Consider the following 24,542-nt stretch of genomic DNA (forward strand, 5'->3'; position numbering starts at 1 on the left):
TAATTTTCAGGTTTCCTTTTTAGAATACATAGTTGTTTTGTTAAAAAGAAATCTCAATGGAAGGAAAGTTTATTGTTGGCTTCAAGTGAAAATATACCCATCCGAGGAGAAAGAGGCTGATCAGATTATCCTTCGTAAAAGTTTTCAGTTTGAAGGTCTGAGGTGTCATAGTATGCAGCACTTCAAAGACAAGTAGCAAAGAATTACCATTTCTATATGGCAAATGGCCTCTGCTACATCCTGATGAAGTAGAAATTGCCTGAGGATGCTGGTGGATTTTTTCTTGATTGCTGCATGTGTGCACCCCAGGAGAGGGAAGGTCTCAAACCTTCCTTTGAGAAGAATATTAGGTATGCTCAGCTCAGATGTGAGATCTGTGGAAATGTCTGTAGTCATCTTCTCCTTGTGGTGCTCCAGAACCTGGAGGAGAAATATGTCCAGGATCCTCAGTGGTCCAAACACCCAGCCCACCAGAAATTGGAGGGAAACAATTGTCTGGGTTTCAGACGTTTTAGAAACAGCAAGCAGTTCATGGAGGGGTGACCAAAGGTTGGCATCTAGCTTGGCTGATGCTACACGTAACCTACCCAGACTCACATGGGGTCTGGAGCAGCTGGTGGATGCCAGGCGGGATACCTGAGGTTGTGCGTGGACAATTGCACTGAACTCTCACCTAGTCTTGGTCTCTATCACAGCATGATTTCAGCCTAGAGAAAAATCTATTAAAGCCAGTGAAATTACACCAACAGAACGATCTCATCAGAATCTGGCCTGTGTTTTACACTCAGAAGTGTCATCGCAGCAATCAGAGTGGTTTCTGCCTGTTCATTATTCAGCGTTAACTGCAACCAACACTTTGGTGAGGTCTGAGGAAGTGTTTTGATATTAGTTGCATATTTACTGTGCACTGGATTTACTTCCACGTCAGAAAGATGTACCGTGGGGATGTGCAGAATCCGTTGTGCTCGCAGAGATTTGGAGTACTACATCTTCAGGGATGCAAAAGCTCCAAAATAGCATATGAAATTTTAAAATCAGTGGTATGATAAGCTCAGATAGTACCAGAGTGTGTTTATAAGTGAATGATGTGATAAATAAATTATGGGAGTGATAGTGAGATGCAGTTATAGCAATAAGAAGTGACTGTTTTAAAATTAAATAAAAAATAGTTTATACTTTCTTTTGTTCTAATTAGATTCAGAAAAAAGTTCTGACTTGCTTTCTGCCCCTGTACATTTTTTTCGTATCTTCTCTAAATGCACTTAAAGCCAACTCTGACTCAGGGGCATTTAGTGAAGATGCCTGAAATGCTTATTGTCCTTTGGAGCCGCTCCTTTTCCTATCAGGAACACTTCTGAGCTATTGCAGTTTATTAACCTACCATAATGTCATCTAATATTTTGGCTATTTTGACTAACATCCCTTGTATCTCAGGCAGATTCGATTCTGCATTTCTAGCATTAAAAATAAAAGCTTTCCAAGCAAATGCCAGTTACCACTGCTAGTGAATTGAAAGCGTGGACTAGCCTGCCATTGTGTCAAATCTGATAATTGCTTTTTACTCATAAGCAGCTCTGGAAATCCAAACAATCAAGCCTGTTTGTCCTGTGTACTTTCATTTAATGTACTGTTCATTTTCACTTTGGGCAGTTTCTCACCCCGTCTGGCTGAAACTCGGTGCCAGGAGAGGACCCTGTCAAAGCCTTGCATGAATTGTTCCAGTGCTGTGCTAAGGGGTGCATCAGTGAATTGTATCCTGTGTGGCTTGACTTACAGCTTACTGTGAACAAATTTTCCAGGATTATGGATTTGCTAAGAGGTAGTGTTGACAGTCTCTGTATTTATAGGCGGCTCTGCGGTGCCCGGCAGCGTGGCACCCATTCCCCCCTCCCCCAGGATCCCCTCCCTGTTTGGGCTGCACGCTGCCCGTCCCTGCCGTAAGTGGGGATGTGGAGCAGTGCCAGAGGTGCTCTTGCCAGCGGGGTTGTGGGCTGTTTCGGGCCTGACCCCAAAACAAGGGCACAGATAAGGAGCAGAGGAGGCTACGGCCTTGTTTGGAATGGAGCTGCTGTTGGTTTCTCTGCCTTGGCTCAAAGCTTAGCCATGGGCTCTGCAGCGCTGTCAAGATCTGGTCCATGGGAAGGGAGAGAGACTGCTCGGCTTCTACAGCTGCAGTCCTGTCTGAGGCACCGCGAAAATAAGCGAGGAGGTGCTGTTGAACAGGAGCGCTGCTCTGGGTGTCCTGGCAGGAGACAGCATAGCACCTCTGCTGCTTTTTCAGCTGGACGGGACGAGAGAGCTCCCCTACCCACTGCCCGTTCCTGCTGCTGACAGATGCTGCCTGTACAACCAATGAGAGAAGCAAACCTCTCCATCCCCACTCTCACATGCGAAGGCAATGCACTTTAATATTAAACATGTCCTTTTCATTGCATATTAAAACTAAGCTGTTAACATATTGTGGACTGAACCATTAACATCCATGTTTTCACGCAGATAGGGCCCACAGACACTGTCTATACACGGGATTAAGAGTGCGTAGCTGTAGGTGTTGTCAGTGAACAAGGGGAGCTGTGTCCTTACAAGCTAGCAGCCATGCAGCTGCTTCTCCTGAATTCACGAAAAATCCTTCCGCAGTGTGTAAGCAGTTGCAGTGACGTTTGCAGGATTTCTTGTATAGTTTGAGAGATTGCTGTTTTGACATTAGATTCTTTTCAGGTTCAACCAAGTTGTGTTTAGGTGAGGCAATTACTATAGGGTTTTTTTCTGAATTAATAAAGCTGAGAAATGCCTAAACTTACTAGATTTTAAGGGGAAAAAACCCATCCTATTTGACTACCACACTAGTGTGAACTTTGCTGACAATTCAGCAGTGGATGACATTTTGCAGTGCTTTTGTCTGCTGTTAAAAAAAAGCTTTCTGATGTATGCCAAAGTTACATGGAATACGTATAAGAGCTAAAATTGAGCATACATCTTGCAAAGGAAAATTAAAATTGGAAGGAAAATATACTAAATCGTGGTGTGAGATGTGACAGTGACTTTCTTCTATGCAAAATTTAAGATAGAAGGTAAAAAATAATAGCTAGCACTAGTAAACAGTATTTGTCTTGAAAGGGCCATAGGGATTTTAATGAATTTCTAAAGATCTGTAAGAGGAAGGGATGATTTGGCTTGACTTACGGATACTGCAGCCGAAGCAAAGAAGTTAAGTAACTGTCCATAGCAGAGCCAAAATGAAATCTGACTCGGGTGTTCCTGGTCTCTCGCCTTGTTCTCTGGTTGCTTGACTGTCAAGGCAGACTGACATCAAAATGTCAGGAAGGTCTACAAGTTCTTACTGATTTTTTTTTTTAAACTCATTTAGTAACTTCGGTTCTCTGTAACAGACATCGTTTGTACCACAGATGCATAAAAGTGGTTTGAGCATGTCTGCTTCCAAATATATTTTATTTTTAGAAACTGTAGAATTTTCCCCTGTTCTTACCATTTCCTGTGGTTTTACTCTGGAGCGTGATGGATGAAGAAGGCTATTTGTGTGATTGAGGTATGAGAATAGAAATTGTACATCCCAGGTTTACAGATGCAAGTCAGTATGTGACGGTCAGTCCCTTAAGCATACTAACAAGTGAACTTCCTCATCTGTAAAAGAATTCAATTATTAGAAGCGTGTAGGAGAAGTGAGACTGCGTCGAGATTTGAAAATCCCTGTGGGATCCGTGTAGGAAAGTGTCCTTAAGAGAGATCTTAAATCAGTGAGAGTGTAGAAGCAGTACATTCACCTGTAGTAAGCAGTGAGAGAATTAAGCTAAACAGGAACAAGACACACTGGAATGAGTGTTGACACATGGAGTTAATTGAGAACAATTAAGTCTGTGTGTAGACAAGATCTACGTAGTCCATTTGAACTGCATGGTATTATGTGAGTAAAGGGTGCAGGATTAGACCCATTGTTTACAGATTTACCTAATGCTTTAAACTATTTGGATGAATGGTGTTACACAAATATTAGTCATAATTATTATTTAATTATGACCACATGTTTACTTTGAACGTAGTCCTATGCTTAATATGTAGGAAGACTGGGATAATATTGCAGCTTCAGTGTGTGAGCTACTGTTTGCCAAGCAGCGTTTCGCTAATGGCTTCTCCTTTCGTGTGATGAAAATGCCTCCCTGGACTGTGAAGTTGTGCTGGTTGTGGTATGTAATGGGCAAATAACTTTCATAAAAACACCTTCAGCTAGGACATTTTGAAACAGATGCATCTGAGATAGAATGCTAACTTATTAAAATTAATGCTATTAAATGCGCTGCTTGTGTATCATCTCAAAATATCTGAGATGCCAGTATTTCATTCTGGTTACATTGAAAGTGCAGAAAGCAAATTTCATAGTATGCTTCATAAGATCAGGAGTGATACAGATTTTCTATAATTCATGTGTTGCTACTTTCATTTGCATTTAAATGTTTAAACTGTTATAAAATTTCAGATTCTTTAAACTTTACTCTAGTTTTTTTCACTTCTAACCAGAAACAAGTTATTCCTTCTTTAACTTTGTGTTTTGAGGTTCTCCTTTGCTCAGATCTTCCATTTCAGATACTGTGGGAAGCTTAAGATAAGTTTGTGAGTGGCTGCATATAATAAGCAAGGAAAAGAGCTTAGTGTTAGGGTGGGTTTTTTTTTTTTTTAATCTTTTCAATTTGTTCTTTTTTAAAGGAACCTGATAAGAAATATAATTCTGAGGGGTGTGTAGTATATCCTAGGTTGCAAAAGATGGGATGCTGTTCTATCTTTTTTACTAAGTTAATGCTTTTTTAAGTGACCAAAGATAATAGAGAATGTTAGCCTTTTCTTTAGAATGTTTTTAGTGCTTTGAATAGCGATATCTCAGTGCTTCTGCTCGTGGCATTTTACAATTATTGTTGGTGCTACTGAGAGGAGAAAAAGACCTCTCTTGAGCACAGGCTGTGCACATGCACTTTTGTGAGGGACAACCTGGTTGACTCAAGAAATACTGGTCTTTCCTTTAACCCGATACAGGAATCTTCTGATTGCTGACTCTCTCAGTTCCTGAATCTCATATAGTGACTGCAGCCCATGCGTTTCTCATTAAGGCACTTGTTTTTTTCCCTGTGGGCATCCCCTGATATGCTTGACCTTCAGTAGGCCAGCTTGTGAACCCTACTCACTAGCATGCAGAACAAGACTCATGACTCTCCTGGCCATGTCAGGCTTGAGGTGACCTGACTCTTTACCACGTGCACCAAAAAAACATATTGCTCTTTTGTGTTTCAGGCTTTCCATACTTGGTGGCCAGCATGGATTCAGGATTGTCCTGAATGCCTATTTGCTTTGGGAAGAGATGACTTTTCCGATGCATTTTAAAAAAATAAAATATTCAATTATTTAGAGTAAGTGTGTATTTTCTAAGGGAAAGGGGGGGAGACATGCTAATTCCTGTAGGAGAGAAGAAACTTTTTTAATAGTCCTAGGTGTTCAAAGTTTACTTAACCTTTCTTTCACACGAAAAGACATTCTGTTCTAGATTACTGTTTCTATTTGAAAATAAACTATTTTGGTAGAGGTAATTAATTTATGTTTTATTTGGAAAGATTTCTGAAAGGAAGCTATGTTATAAGAAATGCTTTTGCCTCTTCAATTTATTATTTTGGTGTAGAAATAAAGGTAAAAATAATTTGTGAATGCAGTTTCCTTGTGAGGACTTGAGTTTCTGCCCAAGGCTCAAGCATTCCTTTGCCTTCCTCTGTGTTTTTCCAGCCCTGCCATACGATTGAATGTTTGACTATTGTAGCATCAACAGCTCCTTGTATTTTCACTTGATACAGATGAGCAAAAGTTTTGACATTCAGCTGAAATGTTTGAGGAGCCATTACCAGCATAATTCTGCTTCTTAAGTAAATCTCATCTTGGTGCTTGAAATCTAAATGGATTAATATTTTTAATGTCTTGTTTACAATGCTGCCTATGAAAGCCTGTATTTGTCTACTTGCCAACCTTCCTTTTGGCCAGGAACTGTTCTGGCGTGAATCTCCATGCTGGGCTCCCATCCATTTTCCTTGAGTCTCTCTGGTTCCCTCCCTTTTCCTCAGGGGCTCTCTGGAAGATTGTCAGAAAGGCTTTAATTTCTTGAGCAAGTCAGCTTTTTTTGACTCCTAAATATTTCTGCCCCAGCCCTAAATTTCAGAGTTTGCCAGCCAACCACAGATGGCTTGCCCTGGTGGTGTTACAAAAAACCACATCTTTTCTCAGGTTTTGATGAAAACAAACCTAAAAACAAGCCAGTGTTAGCTTTGCGAGTGGGCAGAAAAAGATGGTTAAGAAAAAAAAGAAGCTTGCACTGTATGTGAGTGTGTGTCTTGACAAGGTGCCCAGCAGTCACGATGGAGTAAAGGTGAGCTGGGAGATAACTCCTAATGTAGATCATATACATTTCAGCGTACTGCAGTACTGCGAGCCATACTCGCTGGCAATGCCAAAAAAACAACAACAACAAAAAAAATCCACAAAACCCCCAAAATTGTGCAGTCTGGTGGCACTGGCTTAGATATGATTGCTGAGGGTCTTCAGGGGTAGGCAGGCTCTTAGAGGGGATGGAGGAGACTTGCTGAGTGTGACATAAGCCCAAGCGCTAAAGCAGCAAGTTGTTAGAAAGTCGAAACCAGGGGTATATGATATCAGACTACATTACAGTAAAATTATGCAGCTGTAGGTATGGTGAACCCTCACTTCTGAGCAGGCCAGCAAATCCTCACTAGTGGTTATTTTGATATGTGATACCCTGATGCTAATCTAAGAAGTTGAATGCAAAACCAAAGAAAACGCAGCAACAATAACAACCCTTAGCTGAGTGAGGAGCACTTGGCAGTGCTCGCTGCCTTCTTAGAAACGGAGAGCGAGCATGAGCTGACTCAGTGACAGGGTGCAAGGTTCGCGTAGAGGGATGGACGGATCTTTGCACGGTCCCCTGAACTGGGTGCGTGTGGAAGGAAGAGGTGGCGCCTCCGCATTGCAAGATTGAGACCGGTAATCAAACAGCCCCCCCAAAGCGACAAAAATTTCTGCTTGGTCCGTCTTTGAACAAGGTGGGGGTTTCCTGCCTGGTCTGGTGTTAGAGGGGAGTGCAGCAGGGTGGCAGCCCTGGAGCAAAGCCTGGCCGAATCCCCATTTCGCCTGCCTGCCCCTGCCCTTGGATGGGCCGGAGCTGCCGTGGCCCTGCGGTGGAGGAGCAGCCGTGTTGCCCCCTGCCATCAGCGGGGCGCTGGGCTGCTTCCTGCCCGTCCCCTCCCTCGGGAGCTGGGCCCGAGCCTCCCGGGAGGGTCCCCCCGCGCCGGAGGTGAAGATGAAGGCACGGATGAGAGGAGACAGCTGAAACTCCCGTGTTCTGCCCGCGAGGGACTTCAGTCGGGACGGTCGTACCCCGGGAGGGAGGGAGTGAACGCGTGTTGGTGCATGCGTGATGCTGATTTCCAAAGAGATTTTAATTTCTTATTCTTAACATGCCATTTAGTTTTGAAAACATGGTATTACTCAGAATGAGATGGATTGACAAGACAAAATAATCTTGACAATCTTTTGTTGCAGATATACAAGATATGTGAATATCCTCAATGTTTTATAGACTAGTGTGTCTGACACTAAAAAATTATAGTAGTACTAAAGAAGTATAAATAGCAGGGAGGAGGAAAAAGGAAATTTGGATTTAATACGATTTAATATATGAAGCAGCCAAGTGTTGGCCACCCTTTTTCAATTATTGATCATTCTCTCTGCTGTTCAGAAATTATTTGGAGTTGGGGATTCTCAGTATTTTATTTAAAAAAAAAAAGTCTCCTTGCATTATTCAGACATCAGGATTACGAGATGAATGTGCAAACATGAGTGTGTGAGTCAGGAAACATGCCAGCGGAGGTGGCTGCGTGAGCGAGTCTCTAGGTAAACAGAAATAAAGTTAATTGGCAGTTTTCTTGTATAGCACGGTCAGCTGAAGTCCTTCTCACTGGAAGAAATTTTCTTTTCCCATTATCCTTCAGCATTCTCTTGGAGGAATTGTCTCAAGGGAAGTGAGCGAGTCAGAAAATATGCCAAGTTCATGTCACGGCTGTTTCGGCATTTCTTTCTCTTGCTGGCCTCCAGGAGCTTTATTGGCAAGTGTTTTTAAAGGAAATGTTGGCACAGGAAGGCCTTATTGTTTATGTCATGAAAGTCTCTTGGCATCTTCTGCCTTGTTATTTTCTCCCTTAAATGGGGAAATTAGGAGTGGGGGGAACTGAGAAAGGAAAAGAGGAGAGAAGCAGAGTATTAACTTCCAGACTGTTGAGGGTTGCTACCAAAACTGTTCTCCCTACGTCAGGATGTATCTTGGTGAGTCCTCTCTTTCCTTCTTCTCCGTTGCTGCTTTGCAGGCTCTGCTGCAGCCAGCGGATCGATATCTAAACGTATGTTTCCTCTTCGTGCTTTTCAAGATGTGGCATTTAGAGAGCTTTTTGAAAGAGGGAAGCCAGTAGTTTTCTGGTAGGCTCTCCTCCGCCAGAACAAGGCAGGGAGAGGCAAACACAGAGCCCAGCCGGGGTCAGATCACTGCCACCTTCTCACGCGTGGAGCAGGGCTCTGTGATGGGCTGTCGAGGACATTTCATTAAATTCTTTTCAGTTCTGTGTAAGGTTCGCATACAAAACACAACGGGATTTATGGGGGGGGGGGGGGAAACCTGGGAAGTTCTGCGGAGCAGATGCGGTGGGTACGGGCAGGAACAATAGCGCGATGCTGCACAGTCAGAAATGCTGCTTGTTGGAAACCAAAGCAGAAAGCAAAAGCGCTCATTTAAATGTATACACATTCTTAAGGAAAAAAGAAAAAAAACAAACCCCAACCACTAAACATTCATAGGCACTTAGGCAACTTTGGCATAACATAAAAGCACACAAAAAAAGAATTATGTCCAGTGCAGCAATAAAAGTTGATATAACCTATTACCCTCAAATTAGGTGAGAGTTGTGAAGTCTCTGAGGATGCTGTTAAAGAATTAAATGTTAACATTTCAAAGAATGTTTCAGTATTTAATATTTTGTGATTTGGAAAGTAAAAAGTTAACTATCTGCTTGTGATATGTCATGGCAGAAATTCTGTTTCTAAACCAGGTTTGTTTTTATCTATATTTTGCCGCTCTGGTATTTATGTGTGCAGCTCAAAGATACAGGATGAAAAATTCTTTCAGGTTAACATAGCAAAGATATGCACTGCTGTACAAAAAGAGCAAAAACAAGTCTTCTGGATTTGTTACCAGCAGTGGGGAAAAAAAAAATTAAGACAAATGCCTATTTTTGTCAGCTGAACATAGAGAAAGTGACATATAAACCGCTTTTCTTTGTACCCAGTTAACCTAAGGATTGTCTGCGGGGTTAGATACCTATTTCAAGGCTGTGATGCAGCTTTTGTGATGTCTCTTCAAACATTAAGTATTTGTTGGTACATAATACATCTTTTTATTGTGGCATCTTACTTGCATTTTGGTGATGCTTTTTTGGAATGTTCTTTTTCAAAGGAAAGAAAGATGATTAATCTTGGCTCTTAAAACCTACGTTGTTTCACTTTTCAACTCTCTCATGTGTTTTTGTTTTCTGACCTACCTATTTCTGGGTCTATGCAAAATTCTGTAGTGTATAATAGTTTAATTTGTGGAAGCTTTTCCCTCCCTCCCACTTCCAATTTTGCAGTTTGATTTGCTCATACCCTGCCTTCACTGTCTTTTAAAATATGTGTACAATTGAAGAAGGTTACTTTAGAGTAAAAGTTCTCGTGGAACATACATTTCTAGACCTGAATATTCTTAGAGCTTGTTATTTTTTCCGATTTGGGATCTTGTTCAGACTGTAACTGGCTGCCAGCATTAGAATCCAGGGTACCAGAACCTGGATTTTGCTTGGAAAACACCTTTAGGAAAGGTGGCTATGGCTTTTATATTCCTGCTTTCAAGTATTTTTACCAAGATTGATCCATAAGAATTATTTTGTAAAATTATAATCATAAAGCCAGGAAAAAATACCCCTTCTAGTAAGCACTAGTTAATTTGTTTATAACTTCTTTGGATGAACATGAATCTGTAACAATACGGTCGCTTTTAAAAGGACTTTCTAGTTGCATATAGCGTGTTGCAAGTGAACCATTTTCAGTATGTTGCAATTGTTATCTAGAATAAGACATAAGCTTTTTCTGCTTTTCTCTGTATGCTTATACATATATCTGTGTCTCTGAATATATTTGAATAGTTATAAGTATCTGAAAAGACAAGCACTGTAATAGTTACAGGAACATCACCATGGATTTTTCTTCTGTGTTAGGAATCCTGCATTCCTCTGTTCTAGCAGATAGAAACCTTTGTGCTGTGTTTCTTGCATCTCATGTCATAACATGAGAAAAACCAAACCATAAAACAGGGTATGAATAACTGTACTTTGCCCTTTGTCTGCTATCCGCTTTACCAGCCAGCCAAAATTCTTTAGACATGACAGTAAAAGTGCGATATTAAATCATCAGCCTATACCTACCGCTCCAGCGTCAGATGCACTGTGGCAATATTGCTTTATTGCTATGCGGGAGCATGAAGTGAAATACATTAAGAGCTCTGTTAACAGAGTGTCACGATGAAATTTTAAATGGGAAATTATAATTTCCTGAATGAAAAGTTCCATTCAAAACCTCTTGGGTGAGGTAAGCCTGTGCTAGACCCAGGGGACAGGTCCCCGGTGACCCTGTTTTAATCCCGGCAGACTGCTCCGTGGTGAGGTGCCTGGCATTGCCTAAGCCAGCGGGTAGGTCATGCTCCCCAGCTGCCGGGACCCCTTGGTCCTGCACCCCTCAGCTCTGCACCCCTCGGCTCTGCCTGGATATCCCGGGGTCCCCAGCCCGCACCTACGTTCCAGCTTCTCTGAGAGGCTGCAGGTCCAGGGTGCGTGACCTCGGTTCCCCAAACCATGTTTTCTTGAAACTGTGAATAACAAGACATCAGCAACAAATACAACATCAGCAGGAAGGGGGGTTGTCAGATGTGGAGAGGACCTATGCTCAATGGTTTTGCTCTATGGATGGAGGCACCTCTGCTATGAGGACAGGCTGAGAGAGTTGGGGTTGTTCAGCCTGGAGAAAAGGCGGCTCCGGGGAGATCTAATTGCGGCTTACCAGTACCTGAAGGGGCCTACAGGAAAGATGGTGAGGGACTGTTTATCAGGGAGTGTAGTGACAGGACAAGGGGTAATGGGGTTAAGCTGAAGGAAGGTCGATTTAGATTAGATGTTAGAAAGAAATTCTTTACTGTGAGGGTGGTGAGGCACTGGCACAGGTTGCCCAGAGAGGTTGTGAGTGCCCCCTCCCTGGAAGTGTTCAAGGCCAGGTTGGATGAGGCTTTGGGCAACCTGGTCTAGTGGAGGGTGTCCCTGCCCATGGCAGGGGGGTTGGAACTAGATGATCTTTTGAGGTCCCTTCCAACCCAAACCATTCTATGATTCCATGATTCTATGAAAACCACCCCATTTCCTCCCAGCTGTGCTGCAGGTCACCCCAGGCTGGGTGCTGCTGTGGTGCCATCTTCCTCCTCCTCCTCCTCCTCTTCTTCCTCCTCCTCCTCCTCTGGGAGCCTGGCCCGGGGCTGGCCACAACCGATGAGTGCTGCGCTCCTCCCAGCATCCCACTTGCAGGAGGCCCCGCTGGCCTCTCTTCCCCCGCGTCCAGCTCCCACCTTGCCATGCTGCTTGCCAGAACCTGCAGGTTTTTCAGACTTTGGTGTCCCTGTTGAGCTGTGTTAAAGCCATCTGACAGGCAGAAGGTACAGGGCAGAGGGAGGGGAGATGATGGTGGAGTGGTGCACAGCTGCGTCGATAAAACTAATTTCCTTAGGGAATTGCATTGGAAATGTCTTTCTCCTCTGTCCCCTGAAGCTTTGAAGTCACCTGTAAGCTTGGAAACCTTCATTTTGGGCTACTCCATTGGTATTAGGCTTGTTGGTTTCCTTTGCTGTGCACTCTAAGAAAGCTTCCTTCACTATTTTGAGAGCTTTCTCCTGTCTCCCACACCTCCATTAATTTTTATTGCATTGGAGAAAGAAGGAAAGAAGAAATGGATATGGGAAATAACAATCTTGTAAAAAATTTTTTTTCCATAATTCATAACCGTTCATTTTCTGACAGCCGAACTCTGTCACGTATGCGTAAAGAGCTGATTGGGATGATGAGTTACAGTTTAGTGCTGCAGCATGGAATGAATGGGAACAGGGAGTCAATTATAATTTAGGGTTGTGATGTTCATCGTGCAGGCTAAACAGCATGGCTTAACAGGGAGAGGTCAAAATTCACAAGTCTATCCAGATTCTCCAAGGGAGGCAATGATTTGGGGGAAAAATGTGATCCAGTTATAATCACCTTGGATTTCCAAAAGTTTTCAATAAGGTTCTTTCCTGAAGGCTCATAAAGAATTAAAGCTGCCGTGCAATAAAAGGGAAACTCCTATCGTGGGTTAATAGCAGGTTAAAAGTTAGGAAACAACGGGGAATAAATGGTCAAGTTTTACAATGGAGGGAAGTCACCAATGGAGTCACGTAGGCATCAGTCCAAGCGTCTGGGTGGTTCAACATATGGAAAAGGGGGGGGGGGTTATATTGAAGTAATAAAGCCTGCTGACAGTGCTAGAGTCAACTAAGAAGAGTTGTAGAAGGATCTGACAGTATTGAGTGCGACTGAGTAGTAAGATGGCAGAGGAAATTCAGAGACTGTAAATGTTAATATATTTAAAAGGAGAAGAATTGCAGTCATAGTGGACTTGCGACCACTTAGGAAAAAGTGCTAGTGTTTAATAGATGCTTTTATAAAGATAACAGCTGAATGCCCATCAGATGTCAAAAACAAACACTGGGAATTTTTTGGAAGGGGTCAGAGAAAAATGCCGTATTCTCCGTGTTTCACTCTACATAAGACTGCATCCAAGTGATGTGATCTTTGTTCTAACCTGTGAGATTTTCATGTCTGTTGTGTTAAAGCACATATAACAGCACAATATTTTCCATCCTTAGATGCATCTTTTTCTGACATGATCTAGAACACCTGTAATACTGAAGAACAAATGAAGATAGACTGTGGATTTTATTCCTTTCTATTTTTCCAATATTAATGCCTATCAATATTGTAACACTTTGATGGAAAGATCTAGCAGTTAATCTTACTGGTAATTAAGAAGGAAAAATTATGAAAAGCATATCTGAAAAATAAAATGAGTAAAGCCCTATCTGTATGAAATCCCATGCTGGGAAGAATTACAAATGTGAGTGAGTAGCTTTATGCCAAACAGAAGCCCTCCTTAATAAATAAGGATAGTTCTGGGGAAAGTTATGTATACTTGCTGTAACGTGCCTGTCTTCCATTGTGTTTTATTCCGGGATGTGATAGTCTCAAGAGATTTTTTGAATGGGTGGATTCAGATGTATGTGCATACAACGCTTACACCTATCAAATCCCGTATTTATTCCTGAGCAATTTTACCCAGCAAAACTTGTGCCTGTAGGTATTAAGCACCAGTATCATGTCCATAAATACGTAAAATTAACCAGTTTGCCATAGGTACTTTGCAGGTACGGTAACTGTTACATATTTCGTGTATTTTTCAGTTGTTCCCTTAGTTACAAATTTGCACATTGTGTGGTACGTATACTGCACTTAATGATTTCCACTTTTCCCTCCCCCTCCATCTGAAGATTTCAGATATTTAATGGAAGAAAACTATTCTAATCGTGCATTCATGAAGTCCTTGGTCTTTGGATCATTTTGCTTATGGTTTTACATGATGTTAAAAGTTTCCAATTTCTAACAAAAACATTAGCAAAATTCTGTCACCTACAAAAGGCTTGAGATCATACTGACCAGACTGCTTTTCAGAATTATGCAATTGCATTCAAATAGCTTAAAAGAATATTATTGCTTCCCTGATACAAAAAAGATAGGTTATGCTAATGTTGTTCTAATGTTCATGTAATGTATATAGAAATAAGTAATTTTACAATTTACATACGTACTCCAATTTAAATAGAAAAAGATTGAAGTGGAAGAAAAGCGGAATAAACTTTGATTGATAATCAGTGTGTTTTTTCATGGAAAAAGTAAAGCAAAGATTGCCACCGTATAAATAGATTGTGTGTAATGAAAGAAAATGTTATTTCTGCATTACTTAATTTCTCATTTTTCTCCCTGACATTTTGAATCAAGCATTGGTCTGTAGAAAAGATTCAAAATACCAGAGGTAAAACAAAAAGCTAAACTTTGTCTTCAGGATGTAGTTTCATTAACTTCGTTGGGCGTTACTCAGAGCGGATCCGTTTTTAGCATATTGCATTTGCATACTGACCTTTTCTGCACTGTGAGTGAAAATTGGTTCTGTGATGTGTTGATTAATCCCGTAAAATAATATTTAAGACTTCATTTAAATATATTCTTAGGTGAACAATAATGACATCTAATCCATTACAATAATAATAATAATAATAATAATAATAAAAGTCAATTACGGTACTAAAAATAAATCTAGATAGCTGAAAAAGATGGTCTTGCAAAGCTAAGTCTTATTTTCAGAAATGCTGGCTGACTTTCTCCTTTGGTAGCTGTCACTAAAGTGCAGAACTGTTGAAAATTTAACCATCTTCTGCAGGACAGATCTAGACATCAAGTCTGAAATGGGGGAATGCATATATTTGCATGTGTGCACATACTGACAACATTAATTTGGAAAAATGTCAGCTAAAATCTTGAGACGGAGTAGCTGCTCCAGGTGAGCTACATAAATGGACGCTTTTATTCCTCTTTCAATGTCATCTCCACATACTTTAATTTAAACTGAAAGCAGAGTTACTCCAGATGAACTAATCTGGAATAGTTAATGTGTAGATTGCCTTCAGTAATGACTGAAAAATCAGTACGTAACTACATTGTCCTGCTGAGGTCCCAGGCGGAGTACCCGCTCCGGTTTTGTATTGTAGGAGAGACGATGAGCAACAGGAGAGAGTCTAGACAAGAGAATCAAGAAATGTCAAAGGCTTGGGAAGCTTGAGTTCTAAGTAAATGTTTAGCAAAGCACAGCTGCTTAGTTCTGCAGAAAGGTGATTGGGAAGACCATCGTAATAGTTCTCATGAAATGCATAAACGTTAGCTGTGAAGAAGAGGGAGAGCCAGCATTGCTTGTGGGTATAGCAGGACACTGGGAGTTGAATTTACAGTAAGAGAACTCTGTATTGAGAAAAACACTCTAATTAAAGGAGGAGATGAGCAATAGAAGAAGAGGTTGCTTAGGGTAGGTGTGGTGTTTGAAGCTAGCACAAATGGGCCTGGATTTACAGGAGACATAAACCAACTAGCAAATCTCCTAGTCCCACATGCTGAGGTGTTCACTTGGTCTCATGCAAGACATGCTATAGTAGTCCCGATAGGTAACCTCTAGTATATCAGAATTGATACAAAACCCTGTAAGATAAAGACCCTTTAAAACTTTTCTGTCCCTCCCTACTTCACCCTGCACTTATTGCAAATCCTGCTCGTGAGTTACATCAGTACCCACCCTGCTAGCGTGTCCACGTGGACAGACAAAGCAAATCCGCTGCCGGACTGGAGCTGATGCCTGCATTGAAAGAATGAACTTCAGACTTGTTGAAATGTTAAAAGCCTGTTTAAAGCTGCAATTAAGTTCTTAATGCAAGGCTTAAGGATGTTTCATTGCTGTACACAAATTGGGAAAAATACATGCAGATCGTAGTGTTTCAGAGAGGTTATTCGGTGTTTAACTTTCTGCTATGTTTCTTGGAAAGAGGAAGCAAGCTTTCTGTCCTTCACACTCCAGCGTTCATTCTGAATGCCGTTTGCTGTACAGCCTGCCATGGCACCTTCTTTAATTGGCACTTGCTGCTTTTCTTCTTCTGAAGAGAATTGTGATAGTGGCAGACTTGATGTCTTTACTACCAGCGAGATGGGAAAGGCTCCTGTAACTTTTATAACTGATCAGCTGAGACAGTCTGGTTGCCCGTGGTTCCTAATGAGCAGCGCATGACATAGTGCAGGGTATTGGCAAGATTAACGAACCCAGATTTCCTTACCAGCAGACTGACTTGTAATAACAATATAGAGAAGGAGTGAGAGCGTTAGCACATACTCAGTAACGTAGCATTACGCTGAAAAGAAAATCCTTTGCAACCAGCTACAGAAATATGCGAAAGCCTAAGGTTTATATTTGGAAATCAGAATTCATGCAAGTGGTTGTGGACTGACCATTGTTGAAAGAGTGAAGCCCTAAAGGGGAAATCCTCTATTGACTTTATTTTGGGAAAGTATTCCCGTTTGGGAAAACAGAGCAGAATATGCTCCCTTCCAAAAATGTTCCCAGTTCTCTTGGCAACATCCAAGGATATTTTTTCTTAGTTGAAGTGCCTGACAGTACTTTTTTAACAGCCCCCCTCATTTTTTAACAATAAATTATTATCACATAAAACCTCTGAATTAAATAATAGTAATTCCGAAGTCGTCTGATCAATGCATTCCTGCTAAGTTTTCCCCCTTATTGGTGAAATTGCTTTCTACATGCTATTGTTTAGAAGGCTAATGCCACTTTCTATGCTTTCTGAATAAGAATTTGCAAATACCAGATTTTCATTTGAAGTTTCTGATTTGATGATACAAACAGCTCTAAGGAAGTGTAATTTTTTGGGTAATCTTTAAATGGTGAGGACACAGACTCATTTGAGTTGAATCACATATTATAACCATCCAAGTCATACTTTGGCAACTAAAGTGCTTAAAAACACCCACTGATTTCTTTATATTTCCTGACTCTTAAGGAAGACCAGAAAGATGAAACTTTAGGAGTGTATATGAAGGAGGAATGAAAGAAGACTAAAAACCTGAATGTGGGCTTTGTCCTATGTTCCTGCAAGGAGCTGAGCACCTGCACACTGGAGGGACTGTTGACTTTATTTGGAGATCAAAATGCTAAGCCCAGTGTAGGAGTCCTTTGTAGGTAAATGCAGGAAGGTTTTGCTTTGTGACATCTATTTCTCAGAGCCTGAAGGTTAGTTCAGTTCTTGGGGTTCCTTGTGGCACTTACACATGGACCCATTCCAGCTGCCCATGGTGAGAGATGCCTTGGAGAGGAGGGGAAGCTAAGTGCCACACCGAGGTAGAGAATTTGGGCTGACAGTGCTTGCTCCTGGAGCCAGGCAAGTCAGATCCGTCCCTGTCTCCCAAAAGCAGGAGGAGATGCCCTATGCACAACAAATCAGGTTTGCAGCACTGAGGCTTTCCTATTCCTGTCTCATCTTCCCTGATTTGATCTCTGGCTCTGCACCTCCTTGCTAGGTAGGTAGCACTGGCCACGGTGGGGGGTCTCACAGTATCCCTGCTGATGCTGTTCTTCTTTTTATATAAAATATTTAAATATTCCCTGAAACCACAGAAAGAAAAATGTCAATCTCTTCTTGGAGAAATCTGTGCAGTGCAGAACTGAAATCAGCCTGGAGTTGTTTTACATGGATTTAAAATCAGAACAGAACAAAACAAAATATCCATTAGCTGTGAAAGAATACTGAGAGAAGCAAATATTCCGCAGCATCAAGTGAGGGTTTATTTGGTGAATATGCAAAACCATAAATTTCTTCAGGAGGTGAATGACATGGTAATGCATAGTTTGTAAGACGAAGAATATTTCAGAAATCAGCTGTCCAGTTCCAGAGCAGCTGAAACTTATAAACAATGTGTACTCATAGCCTGGTAAAATTTCAGCTGAAGCCCTTGGTCTCAGTCAGTGCGTTTGAGTTGTGAGACGGTGTACCGGTGAGGGCTGGGGAATTGCAAATGAGCGCTGCGCTCCATCTTCTCCTGCGTGGTGTAGGCAGCTTTCTGCTCTAGGCTGCTGCCCACCTTGCCTGCTGCCTTGAGCTATCTCTGCTTTTCTGTGAAAGAGTATAAGCAGTGGGTAGAAGTTCTTCTGAGTTAAACGGGAACAGGATCAGGCTGTGATTCAGGATCAGACTGCTTCTCAGTTTTTTGCTTTTGTAAAGTCCGAGTATTTCAGTTGGGAATCTCATCTTTATCTAACCCATCTGAAAACAGGGAACCGCCGATCATTGTAAAAAGGAGCTTCTCTTGTGATCATTCTTGTGTACAGCTACCAAATGTTGTATCTGGGTCCCAAATAAATTCTGAGTTTTAGATCAAAAAACCTTACTGCTGCTAAGAATTACAGAAGGGCATTTGCCCATATATTCATCTTGGTTTTTTTTTAAATGAAATCAGTGCAAGTTCTTTCCATCTGATTTCATTAATTTAAAAATCTGTTGGGAATTCGATATTTTCTAATAAGAAACAAAAATCATTTTACCTGCATGTCACAAGTATTCCTCACAGTGCAGTAACAAAACAAAACAAAGCATGCAGGTTATTTTATGTTATTTAGCTTGTAAATGTGATTTTTGCATTTTGATTTTTTGCATGCAAACTACTGGCTATTTCAGTGATGCACAAATCCCAACAAATAGAGCTTTTTCTTTAGCAGTTTAAAGTCTTGTTCCTATTAGAAAACACACTATGTATAAAATATCCCTCCGTATGAAAGAGCGTTAAAAAAGAATGTATGGTACTGTTAAATATTCTAGTGGGCTGCTAAACCAAACAAGAAAAATGCTGGCAATGGCTAACATCCCAAATCCCAGATTTTTCCTAGGAGTGCCTGGATTCTCCAGTGTTACACGGCTTTGTGCATTTGTAGCATTTAACGGTGCTTTGCTCAGCTGTAAATGTGCTATGAACGCAGGAGGTGCTATTCAGTGGAGATTCAGTCACTGTCTCTGAGAAAATGGAACATTTTTTTCATTAAAAAAATCTTGTAGGGGGTAAGAGGTAATATATTTACTGAAGTTTCTGGGTTTGTAGCCACTGTAGATGTCTTGGTAGGGAGCCAGTCAGATTTCTTTCTGCAAGCTTGTCTCTGGATTTTATTAAGTCTTCTCCTTAATGAACAAGCCCCTTTTTCTTCTTGTCTGTCTCCAGTTGAGAGATGTAGGACTCCCCCTTTTTATTTTTGAGGATATTCGGAGACAAATTCTTTTTCCTCCAGCATCTCACTTCATATTTGAAGCTAACTTCAGAAGCCTAGCTGGCACCCAAAGGCAGCACATCTGTCTGCTGTCAAACTAAGCCTTAGTTACTTCACTCATCAGCGTCAGTGGTCTATGCTCTGAGTGGGGGTATTTGGATTTGTCTATCACTGGGGGTACTACGCTACATACCCTTTTTAAGGATAATTTGTGCAGTATCTAAAGACGGTAATACTTACAAGGGAAACTCTGTATGAAACTGATTGAAAAAAGATCTAAGGGTTATTTTAGAAAAGTGCCACTGGAAAAAACAATTTGAAAGGAGGAGACTTCTGTTTTCACCTAGTCCTTATTGTCACAAAAATAACGCTTTCAATGTAAGAACACAATAATTTTATGTAGCATTTTTCTGAAGAAATATGGGCAATTCAGTTTCATTACCCACTCCGCTGCTCATTGAATTCGAAGGCGTTAACTCCTTGTTTGGGACTAGGCAAGCAGCAAAGTGACTTTGGATGATTTTGCCAGCATACATATGTTGTGTAGAGGCATATAAAAATAATCATCGCCTCCTAGCCAGTGAAATTATCCTGGCAAAGCCCCTAATACATGTGGAGCTATGCCAATGAAAAAGTGCCATTGCCTCTGTCGGTTTAGCTGAAACCATTTGGGGAGATGACGCCACGTTGGTGGGAGAGGGTTTCCTTCTGCTGGTGTGCACGTGAGGAGGAGGAGGTCGGGAAGAGGCTGATGCTGTCAGGCCTGGCATGGGCACCACCACGGCAACACCGGATACTCGATCCACCCGCCTCAGATGTTCCCCTGCACCTTCCTGCCCAGGCCTCCTGACCGTGCCAGCAGGTCAGCACAGCGGTGTGCCCCGAACAACGGGCTTGGTTGGTTGTAACGATTTGGGGCTGCAGTGGTCAAGGGTATGGCCACCTGACAGATACCCCCAAGCAGCCCCAGTTAATGTTATTTGCATCTTCTATTATGCCATCTCTTGACTCTCCCTTTTGCCGCCCTTGTACCTTTTTTCTACACCCCATCCTCCTCCCAAATAAACAACCTGCCCTTAGTTAGTTTTCCCTCTCCTTGATCCCATTTTTTCCACATCCATCCCAACTTGTTATTTCATACGCCATTGCCTAGATAACCCTGGCCTTAGGTGACACGATAGGTCCTGCTGGCCCTGCAGGGTTGTACTCCCCAGCAGGTCCTCTGCCCTCCCCTTCCCTCGGCTGCTTCTCACCAAGCTCTCCCCTTCACCCATCTGTGAACGCTTTTGCTGGCAGCGTCGCTCTACCTGCCTGGCGTCTCCCCCAGGGCAGGGATTCCCACCCAGGCTCCGCAGGCAGGTTGGGATCGACATCTCGGATCCTACAGGAAGTTTTCAGTGTTGGAAAGAAAGCAGACCTGGGGCGCTGCCGTGGGAGCGGGAGAGTGGTGGCAGGAGCATCACCGGCATGGCAAGATGCCAAAGGGGAGCTGGGCTCCAGCACTCGGCAGGCAGAGCGTTGTGTCCCTAAAGGTAACATCCCTAAATGATGTATTCCCCTGGGCAGATACTTTGGGCTGATTTTGGAAAAAAAAACCCATCTCGTTGCCAGTGTTACTGCTTGAAAAGGGTAAATGTCCAACAAAGGACCAAGCTCTTTGAACCTGGTGAAAGAAGTACAGTAAATAAGAGGGTGAAGCGAAGGAATAAACTCAGATAGGCAAAGGAAAAGGCTTTCCTTTGTAAAATATGAAGACCTGGACCCTCGCCCGGACAGACTGCATAAAGTAAGGTAAAAGTTGTATAAAGGTTGCTGGAATGATTGTCCCAGTAGACTTTATTGAGCCTGCTCAATAAAAATGAGCGCACATGAAGAAGTAAGTACAGATTTTGGCATGAGAAACTCTTCTTTGTGTCCTAATCCGTGCTAGAGGAACATGGTACAAAATAGCTGACGTCAATAGAAAGACTCCCTCTGCTTCAGTGGGCCTTACAGCAGACCCTTATCTTTTCTCTTGTTATCTTAATGCTGGCAGAATGACTAATACAGACAGATTTCCTAATGCTGACAATGACATCTTAAATCTGTCCTGGAGGATCAAATAGAATATTTATTTCTACAGCTGTGCAGGGTTTTCATGAATTATAGCCCATAACTGTACAAAAAAAAGTGTAAGGATGACTAAAACCAAAATGAAGAAATACATGTAAAATGTAGGAAAACGGTATATGATTTAAAAAAGAGAACTGGAAGAGAGAAACGTATTTTGGCTATAGCTGTTGACCACAATAGCTCAGGAATAAAGCCCAACGTGGTTGTGAATTCCAGCAACTTGATGGATTGTAGTGATGTCAGTTTGCTCAGGAGAGAAGAGATGTCTGTGTTACTAAAGCCTTTCCAATGATCCAGTACCGTCAACTTCAAGCACTCAGGAACTGTGAGTCAGGTCATTACTGGCAACACTGCTTTTTCATTCTGAATTTTTAAGACTCTCTTTGTTTCATTTTATTGTCTGTATGTGAGCAAGGACAGCAATTTATAGTCCACTGTACTCTGGACTATAAAGCTGTATTTTTTCTGCCTGTTCAGAAAACCCTAATAGTATACCAGTCTCACTTATGAGAGACCTACAAAGATGTTTTTAAAAAACCAAGCAGCTGGTTTTAAAACGTACCTCGTCCTGTTTCACAAATATTTTTTTTTTTTTCTGTAATTTGGTTAGGATACCTCAAAGAAAATTCTAATTTTAAGTCATTATAAATAACTTCTTATGTAAGATTCTTCAACAACTTCACAGATACTGGAAAATAAGCCCTCTTTAGAAGCTAGTACATTTTGTGCTTCCCTTGTAATCAAACTGCGTTATCGTTCAGCCCAAAGTCTCTTAGTGGATGGTGGAATGAAAATAAATCTGGGAATCCTGTTCTTATAAATTTTCCCCATAAAAAGCACAGTTGGTTGCAAATACCTTCCATGGACAATATGGGGTGTTCTCTCATTCTGACAGTGTCTTCAGGGTTTTTCTAATTAATCTGTTTATCTGGTCTTCATAGTAAAGATAATCGGTTTTGATTCCCACAACAGAACAACTCAGAAACAACCATGGTGTATTTTTTTTCCACAGAAATTTCACTATGAGCTTTTGCAATCTCTGCATATTGTATCTTGGCACAAAACACTACCTCTGCTTATGGTTTGCATCATTAAATATCAGATTGGCTGCTCACTGTGTTTATAGGATACAACAAGAAATAGCCTGTTAAATCTGGCTGGTTGGTAAAACTGGTGTGTGTTGAATCATTGTGCTACTGTGTTCCCACATCATACAAAGAACAAAATCCCATAAAACTAATAAGCTGTAAAACAGAATTAAAGTCAATGGCAAAGAATATGCCCAAATGTAAATAAATTGAGAATAACTTTTCTGACGTTTAAAAAAGTGATCCAGAGTACACCAGAAATGCAATCTATCAACCTGTTTTGAAGTAAAAAATGCATGCAAGCATACATAATATTAATAATAGCAATTCTGATGGCTTATCTGTAGATCTTACTGGCATACTGTTGGAACTGAGATGAGTATTATCATCTCCACCTTATGGATGAGGAAGCTGGGTTACCGTAAGAACAAATTTTCAACACAGAACATGAGGTAGTGCTGACTCCAATTCCCATTGCAACTCCCAGCTTTAATTATTTTTCTGTGAGCTTCGTTTGTTTCTCTTCATTATACAGAACTTGTTCTTTCAGCACAAGGTAATTTGGATAATGTTGAATGTAGATTAGATCCATATATTAATACTTATGAAAGTTATTAATTCTAAAATTGCTCTGATAGATTAGCTCCTTCCCATCACTGGATGGGAAGATGGCCACATCCTTAATTTAGATTGGTGTGTCGCTTTTAACACTTTTAATATTTTACTGCTCAAGAAGCTATGGAAAGCAAAGGGAAAAGGGTATCTCGGCTGCTTTTTTAGCATGTTTCCAGATAAGCCTGGTGGGAAGTACATGGAATATCACTTACGGGATCGTGTATTTCCACTGTCCTTTTCAATATCCATGTGATGCTGCTGAGGTAAATCATGGGAAGCCTCAGTATCAGCAGTGCAGAGATGACATCCCATTCTGCTTCTCCTGATGTAAATGGCAAAAAGCTGTCTCTGAGTGTCTGGCTAAAATCAAACTGCCTATTACTTAAATACAGATGATGCTAAATGGAGGAATGAAATCCACTGAAAAAGTAGCAATTTCCATCTTGTCTTGGGGAGTCATTTTGCTTGTGGCTTCTCTGTTGGATTTCTTTGGCTTCTTTATTGTCTGCATTTTCAGGGCAATCTTTCCTGAGATAAGCAGAGAGAACTCATCTGGTAACTTGACTTGGATAATCCTTACGTTTGTGCCTTCCAGCCCTTACTGGTGCAGTGCGTTTACATAGAGCTTTAGAACAGAAAAGTTTCAAATTCTTTGAATCTGTCCAATATGCTGCACCACTGGGGGCACACCCCATTTTATCGCCGTCCTGCCTTGGGGCTCCGTACCAGGTCAGGTTCAGTATCTTCCTGCTAAACTTTTAAGTCGTGTGTGCTGGGTGTCTTAAAACAAAGTTTTCTTTGAATGGTGATTGCCCCTCCTTGCAGCGATATTCCTCGGGATCTGCTCTTCCGATGCAGACACACAGGAGCAGAAGACAAAGATTGAGTCATTAGGGTCATGGCTTTGGCATTCGGTAGTGGAGCCCCCAGATCTGATATCCTCAAGAATGAAATGCAGTATCCAGTTTTCCTGTTACACATTCACACACACACACACACACACACAAAAATTAGAAACTAGAAAAGAAAGAGAGATTAATTGGGAAATTGGCAAATTGGAGGAGGAGAGAATTATGTTTTAAAAGAAAAGCCTGGCCTGTCCCACTAACTCAGGAGAGCAAAGAAACTCGGATTGGTACAAGTGACGTAGCCATCATGAAGCACTGGGGCAGTGCAGTATCGGAAGTTTAATAAACTTAATAAAGGGAGTGGATAAGATTCCACCATGTAATTTTTGGTGCGCTCTCTGGGGAAAGTATGTTTGCTCAGGTCACTGGGAGGATGCTGCTTCCATGCTTACCCGCCTCTGCCCTCTCAGGAACCCTAACATTAGTGCTCCGATAAGCACACACCTTAGGTCCCACTGCTCTACCTTTGTTAGGAGTTGAATGAAGGCAATGGTGGAACTGGAAAGATCTGAGGGTACCAAGTCAACAACTGGTAAACCAGGGAAAGTGAAAGAGCTGCAAATGTCCAACTCAGACCTCAAGTGAAGCAGGCAATGCAGAACAGGGCTTTACAATTGAATTTCTCCCGCTCGTTCTTTCCTTGCCGTTCTCCCAGGGGCTTGGGCTGCTTGTGCGTTGTCTCCAGCAT

The 24,542-nt window shown here is 41.6% G+C and overlaps 1 protein-coding gene across 11 annotated transcripts in view; it reads left to right on the top strand.

The window, feature by feature from the left end:
• THRB (thyroid hormone receptor beta) overlaps window positions 1–24,542 on the top strand; it is a 176,505-nt gene that overhangs the window by 88,283 nt on the left and 63,680 nt on the right. The gene's annotated exons all lie outside the window — the stretch shown is intronic.

This window comes from Grus americana, chromosome 2 (genome assembly GCF_028858705.1).
Source record: "Grus americana isolate bGruAme1 chromosome 2, bGruAme1.mat, whole genome shotgun sequence".
NCBI classification, from domain to species: domain Eukaryota; kingdom Metazoa; phylum Chordata; class Aves; order Gruiformes; family Gruidae; genus Grus; species Grus americana.